This window comes from Cetorhinus maximus, chromosome 9 (genome assembly GCF_964194155.1).
Source record: "Cetorhinus maximus chromosome 9, sCetMax3.hap1.1, whole genome shotgun sequence".
NCBI lineage: Eukaryota > Metazoa > Chordata > Chondrichthyes > Lamniformes > Cetorhinidae > Cetorhinus > Cetorhinus maximus.
This window is the reverse complement of record NC_135887.1, coordinates 79070786-79080956: the sequence shown is the minus strand read 5'-3', so window position 1 is coordinate 79080956 and position 10171 is coordinate 79070786. Positions and strand designations below refer to the sequence as shown.

At 55.7% G+C, this 10171-nt stretch overlaps 4 non-coding genes across 4 annotated transcripts; all 4 read left to right on the top strand.

The window, feature by feature from the left end:
* The first annotated feature begins 1375 nt into the window (after positions 1-1375).
* Positions 1376-1447, top strand: trnag-ccc (transfer RNA glycine (anticodon CCC)). Its single transcript has one exon. It is a non-coding gene; the product is annotated as a tRNA-Gly (tRNA).
* Positions 1448-2502: 1055 nt separating this feature from the next.
* trnag-ccc (transfer RNA glycine (anticodon CCC)) lies at positions 2503-2574 on the top strand. Its single transcript has one exon. It is a non-coding gene; the product is annotated as a tRNA-Gly (tRNA).
* Positions 2575-6404: 3830 nt separating this feature from the next.
* Positions 6405-6476, top strand: trnag-ccc (transfer RNA glycine (anticodon CCC)). The gene has a single exon. It is a non-coding gene; the product is annotated as a tRNA-Gly (tRNA).
* Positions 6477-9180: 2704 nt separating this feature from the next.
* On the top strand, positions 9181-9252 carry trnag-ccc (transfer RNA glycine (anticodon CCC)). The gene has a single exon. It is a non-coding gene; the product is annotated as a tRNA-Gly (tRNA).
* Positions 9253-10171: the final 919 nt, after the last annotated feature.

Here is a 10171-nt window from a genome sequence, read left to right as displayed (position 1 = left end):
TGGCGCTGCAACAGGGAGAGGAGATGGAGGAGCTGCATGTCTCGTCTGATGAGGAGGACTTTGTCGGGGATGAGGGTGAGGAGGTCCTTGAAGGTGAGGATGACGGTGATGAGGCCATAGCACTAGCCAGACGAGGTAGATGCGCTCGGGAAGCCCTCATAGCTCCTAGATTTGTGGAAGATGATGACGACATGCAGTGAGGAGGCACCATAGATTCTCACATTGCTTCTGTGAATGTTTGACTCCAGTCTGGCTGATGGCAGCGCACATACCCTCTGTGATGAGTCTCCTGTCATGGAGACGCAGCAGATGCCCATAGTCCCTACATTCCAGGAGGAGGATGATGGTGAAGTGCAGTGGGGACACGCAATGATTATAAGACCATAAGACCTAGGAGCAAAAATTAGGCCATTCGGCCCATCGAGTCTGCTCCGCCATTCAATCATGGTTGATAAGTTTCTCAACCCCATTCTCCCACCTTCTCCCCGTAACCTTTGATCCCCTTACCAATCAAGAATTTATCTATCTCCATCTTAAATACACTTAATGACCTGGCCTCCACAGCCTTCTGTGGCAATGAATTCCATAGATTTACCACTCTCTGGCTAAAGTAGTTTCTCCTCATCTCTGTTTTAAAAGGTCTTCCCTTTACTCTGAGGCTCTGCCCTCAGGTCCTAGTCTTTCCTACTAATGGAAACATCTACCCCACGTCCACTCTATCCAGGCCTTTCAGTATTCTGTAAGTTTCAATCAGATCTCCCCTCATCCTTCTAAACTCCATCGAGTATAGACCCAGAGTCCTCAAAAAAAAAAGTCCTCATGTAGCTTATGTGAATGAGTGACTCCTGTCTGGCTGATGATAACTCACTCATGCTCTGTGAACAGGTCATATCATGGAGATGCAGCGGGAAATCTATAACTTGTCTTGATCCTATAGCATCCTTTGTGAGCTGAACCCTTGAGGATCACACTGTCACCGGACACAGATGCTGATGAGATGGGGGACCAACCGCACCTCAAAGGTACTGGGAGCACAGAGAGGATGATGGAACTCTGTGCCACCAGCCCAGGACATCCTGGCAGCAATGATAAACCCCATCAAGGTGCAGGCATGACTGATGTGTCCAGTGACAGTGAAGGCACCATCAGTGTGCTGGGAAGGTTCCACTAAGCACAGGGAAGAGGCCCTGAACTGAAGCACCTGCCTTCATCTTGTGCAGGACCAAGGCTTCACATCTGAGTGACACAAACACTGCTCATCAGAATAAGGAGCCATAGTCAAGGAAACATTCTTGGGAGTTTATTTACAATAGTGAACATTATGTACAAGTGATTAACACCCATGCCCAGGATGTGCAACTACATCTTTCTTAACGCGATGGTGGTGTAGTGGTGAGCATGGCTGCTTCCCAAGCAGTTGACCCGGGTTCGATTCCCGGATATCGCAATATTTCACTTTCGAACCAGTCAATCGGAAGCTGCAGTTGCTGGGTGTTTTGGAGGTGTCAGCTGTGGACCTAAGGATGGTCGTGCTCGGACCCGATGTCATTTTAGGTCTCGAGGTGGCCCAGGTGCGCGGTGATCTTCCGGCTGAACGTTCCCCTGTTCGGACGGAATTCCACATTGGCCCCAAGCCCCGAACCCTCCCTCGGGTGCCGGTGCCCCGCAATAACATGAGCCGCCTCGGGGACATGCCCTCCGTGCCATTTGGCACGGTGCGGAGGGGTTTTCTGTACGGACTGCTGCTGCACACCTTCCATTTTCTCGCCCTGGTCCGCCGCCCGGACACGCCCTGGCGTGCCTTGTTGCCGTCCGGCGGCGGAGGCCCCCGATGGGAGGCCCTCTACGGAGGAGTTCTCCCTCTTTCTATCGGGGACCTGGGTTGGAGGGTGTTGCATGCAGCAGTCCCCTATAATCATAAAATGTGTAGGTTCACGGACTCCCAAGACACCTGCCCTTTTTGCGGTCTTGTGGAGTCCGTGGACCACGTGTATATAGGGTGTCTTAGGCTGCACTCCCTTTTTAGTTATTTAAAAAATCTTTTGTTACTGTTTTGGTTGCACTTCAGTCCCACGCTCCTGATCTACGGGCACCCGGTGCGGAAGGGGGTCGGGAAGGAGGAGGACCTCCTCGTGAACCTGCTCCTGGGCCTGGCCAAGTTGGCCATCAACAGGTCCAGGCAGCGGGCGATCGACGGGGGAGTCCCGCCCGATTGTTTGTCCCTCTTCCGCGGCTACGTTCGCGGCCGGATGTCCCTGGAAAGGGAGCACGCGGTGTCTGCCGGCACCATCGAGGCCTTCCGTGCTCGGTGGGCACCGCGGGGTCTGGGGTGTTTTGTTGACCCCTTTAATCACATCTTAGTTTGATGTTTGTAAGGTTCCTTTAAAGTTTTTCCTTGATTTTACAGCTGACCTGACTTAGGGGCTGTGCTTGTTTTCTCCCTTGCTCTTTTTGCTCATTTAGTTTATTGTTTTGACTCAAAAGAGTTACATCTTTCTTAACGCGATGGTGGTGTAGTGGTGAGCATGGCTGCTTCCCAAGCAGTTGACCCGGGTTCGATTCCCGGACATCGCAATATTTCACTTTCGAACCAGTCAATCGGAAGCTGCAGTTGCTGGGTGTTTTGGAGGTGTCAGCTGTGGACCTAAGGATGGTCGTGCTCGGACCCGATGTCATTTTAGGTCTCGAGGTGGCCCAGGTGCGCGGTGATCTTCCGGCTGAACGTTCCCCTGTTCGGACGGAATTCCACATTGGCCCCAAGCCCCGAACCCTCCCTTGGGTGCCGGTGCCCCGCAATAATATGAGCCGCCTCGGGGACATGCCCTCCGTGCCATTTGGCACGGTGCGGAGGGGTTTTCTGTACGGACTGCTGCTGCACACCTTCCATTTTCTCGCCCTGGTCCGCCGCCCGGACACGCCCTGGCGTGCCTTGTTGCCGTCCGGCGGCGGAGGCCCCCGATGGGAGGCCCTCTACGGAGGTGTTCTCCCTCTTTCTATCGGGGACCTGGGTTGGAGGGTGTTGCATGCAGCAGTCCCCTATAATCGTAAAATGTGTAGGTTCACGGACTCCCAAGACACCTGCCCTTTTTGCGGTCTTGTGGAGTCCGTGGACCACGTGTATATAGGGTGTCTTAGGCTGCACTCCCTTTTTAGTTATTTAAAAAATCTTTTGTTACTGTTTTGGTTGCACTTCAGTCCCACGCTCCTGATCTACGGACACCCGGTGCGGAAGGGGGTCGGGAAGGAGGAGGACCTCCTCGTGAACCTGCTCCTGGGTCTGGCCAAGTTGGCCATCAACAGGTCCAGGCAGCGGGCGATCGACGGGGGAGTCCCGCCCGATTGTTTGTCCCTCTTCCGCGGCTACGTTCGCGGCCGGATGTCCCTGGAAAGGGAGCACGCGGTGTCTGCCGGCACCATCGAGGCCTTCTGTGCCCGGTGGGCACCGCGGGGACTGGGGTGTTTTGTTGACCCCTTTAATCACATCTTAGTTTGATGTTTTTAAGGTTCCTTTAAAAGTTTTTCCTTGATTTTACAGCTAACCTGACTTAGGGGCTGTGCTTGATTTCTCCCTTGTTTTTGTTAATTTAGTTTATTGTTTTGACTCAAAAGAGTTACATCCTTCTTAATGCGATGGTGGTGTAGTGGTGAGCATGGCTGCTTCCCAAGCAGTTGACCCAGGTTCGATTCTCGGACATCGCAATATTTCACTTTCAAACCAGTCAATCGGAAGCTGCAGTTGCTGGGTGTTATGGAGGTGTCAGCTGTGGCTCAGTTCATAGCACCCTCGCCTTTGAATCAGAGGGTTGTGGGTTCGTGTCCCACTCCCGGAAACCAAGAACTGTGATTGTACTCAAAAGAGTTGCAATCTGTGACTGTTGATAACTCGAAAGAGTTTCACCCAACGGACTGACTCCAAACAGTTTACATGTCCATTTTTAAAAACTGGCGCCCGGTCTCCCTCCTCAGCACGGACTACAAAATTTTTGCGAGAGCCATGTCTTCTCGGCTCGGCACAGTGCTGGACCACATGATCCACCCTGACCAGTCCTACACCGTCCCGGACCGCACAATTTATGATAACATCCATCTGGTCCGGGACATAATCCGCCATTCCCAGAGGGCTGGTCTGTCGAGCGCCTTCCTGTCCCTTGATCAGGAGAAGGCGTTCGACAGGGTGGATCACGAATATTTACTCGGGACTCTGCGAGCATTCGGTTTCGGGACGCATTTTGTCGCCCGGATCCGACTTCTGTACACCGCCGCGGAGTGTCTAGTGAAGGTTAACGGGTCCCTGACGGCGCCCCTTCGCTTTGGGAGAGGGGTACGTCAGGGCTGCCCCCTGTCTGGCCAGTTGTATTCTATTTGCGTGGAGCCCTTCCTGTGCCTCTTGCGGAGGAGGTTGTCGGGATTGGTTCTGCGCGGGCCGGGCATCGGGGTGGTCCTCTCGGCATACGCCGATGACGTGCTCCTAATGTTTAGTGACCCGGCTGACCTGCGGAGGATGCGCGAGTGCCAGGAGGTCTACTCTGCGGCTTCTTCTGCCAGGATCAACTGGGAGAAATGTTCTGGACTCCTGGTCGGCCCGTGGCAGATGGATCCCCTACCCGAGGAGCTCAGGCCTTTCACCTGGAGCAGGACCAGCATCCTCTACCTGGGGGTCCATCTCTGCCCTGCCGAGGAATCCTGGCCGGCCAACTGGCAGGAACTGGAGACAAAAGTCACCGCTCGCCTGCGGCGCTGGACAGGACTGCTCCGAGTGCTGTCTTACCGGGGTCGAGTTCTGGTCATAAACCAGCTGATCGCCGCCATGTTGTGGTATCGGCTGGTCACTTTGACCCCTCCCCCGGACTTTGTCGTAAAAATCCAGAGAATGCTAGTCGACTTCTTCTGGGACAAAAGATTGCACTGGGTCGCTGCTGAGGTTCTGAGTCTCCTGCTTAGGGAGGGCGGTCAGGCGCTAGTGTGCCTACGCACACAGGTGGCGACTTTCTGTTTTCAGACCCTGCAGTGATACCTTTACGTCGAGCCTCCTCCGAGATGGCGTGCCCTGGCGACGTATTTCTTCCGCCAGGTGCACGGCCTGAATTATGACGTGCAGCTCCTGTGTATAGAGCAGAGGGGCCTCGGTGGCTCCTTCCAGGCGTTGCCCGTCTTTTACCAGGACCTGATCAAAATCTGGAACGTGGTTGCCTCGCGACGCAGCTCTCCCCCGTCAGGGGTAGCGGCTATCGTCAGAGAGCCGCTGCTCAGGAATCCGCCCCTCCGTCCCTTTCAGTGGCTGGCGGAGAGGAGGGCTGTGGCTGCCGGGGTGACCAGGATCGGGGAAGTGCTGGGTGGCGGAGGACTGGGCTGGATGCTCCCACAGGAGTTGGCGCACCGCGCGTCAGTGAGTGTCCAGGTCGCAGCCGATGCCATCCAAGACCTAAGGACGGTCGTGCTCGGACCCGATGTCATTTTAGGTCTCGAGGTGGCCCAGGTGCGCGGTGATCTTCCGGCTGAACGTTCCCCTGTTCGGACGGAATTCCACATTGGCCCCAAGCCCCGAACCCTCCCTCGGGTGCCGGTGCCCCGCAATAATATGAGCCGCCTCGGGGACATGCCCTCCATGCCATTTGGCATGGTGCGGAGGGGTTTTCTGTACGGACTGCTGCTGCACACCTTCCATTTTCTCGCCCTGGTCCGCCGCCCGGACACGCCCTGGCGTGCCTTGTTGCCGTCCGGCGGCGTAGGCCCCCGATGGGAGGCCCTCTACGGAGGTGTTCTCCCTCTTTCTATCGGGGACCTGGGTTGGAGGGTGTTGCATGCAGCAGTCCCCTACAATAGGAGAATGTTTAGGTTCACAGACTCCCAAGACACCTGCCCTTTTTGCGGTCTTGTGGAGTCCGTGGACCATGCGTATATAGGATGTCTTAGGCTGCACTCCCTTTTTAGTTATTTAAAAAATCTTTTGCTACTATTTTGTTTGCACATCAGTCCCACGCTCCTGATCTACGGACACCCGGTGCAGAAGGGGGTCGGGAAGGAGGAGGACCTCCTCGTGAACCTGCTCCTGGGCCTGGCCAAGTTGGCCATCAACAGGTCCAGGCAGCGGGCGATCGACGGGGGAGTCCCGCCCGATTGTTTGTCCCTCTTCCGGGGCTACGTTCGTGGCCGGATGTCCCTGGAAAGGGAGCACGCAGTGTCTGCCGGCACCATCGAGGCCTTCCGTGCCCGGTGGGCACCACGGGGACTGGGGTGTTTTGTTGACCCCTTTAATCACATCTTAGTTTGATGTTTGTAAGGTTCCTTTAAAGTTTTTCCTTGAGTTTACAGCTGACCTGACTTAGGGGCTGTGCTTGATTTCTCCCTTGTTTTTGTTAATTTAGTTTATTGTTTTGACTCAAAAGAGTTACATCATTCTTAACGCGATGGTGGTGTAGTGGTGAGCATGGCTGCTTCCCAAGCAGTTGACCCGGGTTCGATTCCCGGACATCGCAATATTTCACTTTCAAACCAGTCAATCGGAAGCTGCAGTTGCTGGGTGTTTTGGAGGTGTCAGCTGCGGCTCAGTTCATAGCACCCTCGCCTTTGAATCAGAGGGTTGTGGGTTCGTGTCCCACTCCCGGAAACCAAGAGCTGTGATTGTACTCAAAAGAGTTGCAATCTGTGACTGTTGATAACTCGAAAGAGTTTCACCCAACGGACTGACTCCAAACAGTTTACATGTCCATTTTTAAAAACTGGCGCCCGGTCTCCCTCCTCAGCACGGACTACAAAATTTTTGCGAGAGCCATGTCTTCTCGGCTCGGCACAGTGCTGGACCACATGATCCACCCTGACCAGTCCTACACCGTCCCGGACCGCACAATTTATGATAACATCCATCTGGTCCAGGACATAATCCACCATTCCCAGAGAGCTGGTCTGTCGAGCGCCTTCCTGTCCCTTGATCAGGAGAAGGCGTTCGACAGGGTGGATCACGAATATTTACTCGGGACTCTGCGAGCATTTGGTTTCGGGACGCATTTTGTCGCCCGGATCCGACTTCTGTACGCCGCCGCGGAGTGTCTAGTGAAGGTTAACGGGTCCCTGACGGCGCCCCTTCGCTTTGGGAGAGGGGTACGTCAGGGCTGCCCCCTGTCTGGCCAGTTGTATTCTATTTGCGTGGAGCCCTTCCTGTGCCTCTTGCGGAGGAGGTTGTCGGGATTGGTTCTGCGCGGGCCGGGCATCGGGGTGGTCCTCTCGGCATACGCCGATGACGTGCTCCTAATGTTTAGTGACCCGGCTGACCTGCGGAGGATGCGCGAGTGCCAGGAGGTCTACTCTGCGGCTTCTTCTGCCAGGATCAACTGGGAGAAATGTTCTGGACTCCTGGTCGGCCCGTGGCAGATGGATCCCCTACCCGAGGAGCTCAGGCCTTTCACCTGGAGCAGGACCAGCATCCTCTACCTGGGGGTCCATCTCTGCCCTGCCGAGGAATCCTGGCCGGCCAACTGGCAGGAACTGGAGACAAAAGTCACCGCTCGCCTGCGGCGCTGGACAGGACTGCTCCGAGTGCTGTCTTACCGGGGTCGAGTTCTGGTCATAAACCAGCTGATCGCCGCCATGTTGTGGTATCGGCTGGTCACTTTGACCCCTCCCCCGGACTTTGTCGTAAAAATCCAGAGAATGCTAGTCGACTTCTTCTGGGACAAAAGATTGCACTGGGTCGCTGCTGAGGTTCTGAGTCTCCTGCTTAGGGAGGGCGGTCAGGCGCTAGTGTGCCTACGCACACAGGTGGCGACTTTCTGTTTTCAGACCCTGCAGTGATACCTTTACGTCGAGCCTCCTCCGAGATGGCGTGCCCTGGCGACGTATTTCTTCCGCCAGCTGCACGGCCTGAATTATGACGTGCAGCTCCTGTGTATAGAGCAGAGGGGCCTCGGTGGCTCCTTCCAGGCGTTGCCCGTCTTTTACCAGGACCTGATCAAAATCTGGAACGTGGTTGCCTCGCGACGCAGCTCTCCCCCGTCAGGGGTAGCGGCTATCGTCAGAGAGCCGCTGCTCAGGAATCCGCCCCTCCGTCCCTTTCAGTGGCTGGCGGAGAGGAGGGCTGTGGCTGCCGGGGTGACCAGGATCGGGGAAGTGCTGGGTGGCGGAGGACTGGGCTGGATGCTCCCACAGGAGTTGGCGCACCGCGCGTCAGTGAGTGTCCAGGTCGCAGCCGATGCCATCCAAGACCTAAGGACGGTCGTGCTCGGACCCGATGTCATTTTAGGTCTCGAGGTGGCCCAGGTGCGCGGTGATCTTCCGGCTGAACGTTCCCCTGTTCGGACGGAATTCCACATTGGCCCCAAGCCCCGAACCCTCCCTCGGGTGCCGGTGCCCCGCAATAATATGAGCCGCCTCGGGGACATGCCCTCCATGCCATTTGGCATGGTGCGGAGGTGTTTTCTGTACGGACTGCTGCTGCACACCTTCCATTTTCTCGCCCTGGTCCGCCGCCCGGACACGCCCTGGCGTGCCTTGTTGCCGTCCGGCGGCGTAGGCCCCCGATGGGAGGCCCTCTACGGAGGTGTTCTCCCTCTTTCTATCGGGGACCTGGGTTGGAGGGTGTTGCATGCAGCAGTCCCCTACAATAGGAGAATGTTTAGGTTCACGGACTCCCAAGACACCTGCCCTTTTTGCGGTCTTGTGGAGTCCGTGACCATGCGTATATAGGATGTCTTAGGCTGCACTCCCTTTTTAGTTATTTAAAAAATCTTTTGCTACTATTTTGTTTGCACATCAGTCCCACGCTCCTGATCTACGGACACCCGGTGCAGAAGGGGGTCGGGAAGGAGGAGGACCTCCTCGTGAACCTGCTCCTGGGCCTGGCCAAGTTGGCCATCAACAGGTCCAGGCAGCGGGCGATCGACGGGGGAGTCCCGCCCGATTGTTTGTCCCTCTTCCGGGGCTACGTTCGTGGCCGGATGTCCCTGGAAAGGGAGCACGCAGTGTCTGCCGGCACCATCGAGGCCTTCCGTGCCCGGTGGGCACCACGGGGACTGGGGTGTTTTGTTGACCCCTTTAATCACATCTTAGTTTGATGTTTGTAAGGTTCCTTTAAAGTTTTTCCTTGAGTTTACAGCTGACCTGACTTAGGGGCTGTGCTTGATTTCTCCCTTGTTTTTGTTAATTTAGTTTATTGTTTTGACTCAAAAGAGTTACATCATTCTTAACGCGATGGTGGTGTAGTGGTGAGCATGGCTGCTTCCCAAGCAGTTGACCCGGGTTCAATTCCCGGACATCGCAATATTTCACTTTCAAACCAGTCAATCGGAAGCTGCAGTTGCTGGGTGTTTTGGAGGTGTCAGCTGCGGCTCAGTTCATAGCACCCTCGCCTTTGAATCAGAGGGTTGTGGGTTCGTGTCCCACTCCCGGAAACCAAGAGCTGTGATTGTACTCAAAAGAGTTGCAATCTGTGACTGTTGATAACTCGAAAGAGTTTCACCCAACGGACTGACTCCAAACAGTTTACATGTCCATTTTTAAAAACTGGCGCCCGGTCTCCCTCCTCAGCACGGACTACAAAATTTTTGCGAGAGCCATGTCTTCTCGGCTCGGCACCGTGCTGGACCGCATGATCCACCCTGACCAGTCCTACACCGTCCCGGACCGCTCGATTTACGACAACGTCCATCTGGTCCAGGACATAATCCACCATTCCCAGAGGGCTGGTCTGTTGAGCGCCTTCCTGTCCCTTGATCAGGAGAAGGCGTTCGACAGGGTGGATCACGAATATTTACTCGGGACCCTGCGAGCATTCGGTTTCGGGACGCACTTTGTCGCCCGGATCCGACTTCTGTACACCGCCGCGGAGTGTCTAGTGAAGGTTAACGGGTCCCTGACGGCGCCCCTTCGCTTTGGAGAGGGGTACGTCAGGGCTGCCCCCTGTCCGGCCAGTTGTATTCTATTTGCGTGGAGCCTTTCCTGCGCCTCTTGCGGAGGAGGTTGTCGGGATTGGTTCTGCGCGGACCGGGCATCTGGGTGGTCCTTTCGGCATACGCCGATGACGTGCTCCTAATGTTTAATGACCCGGCTGACCTGCGGAGGATGCGCGAGTGCCAGGAGGTCTACTCTGCGGCTTCTTCTGCCAGGATCAACTGGGAGAAATGTTCTGGACTCCTGGTCGGCCCGTGGCAGACGGATCCCCTACCCGAGGAGCTCAGGC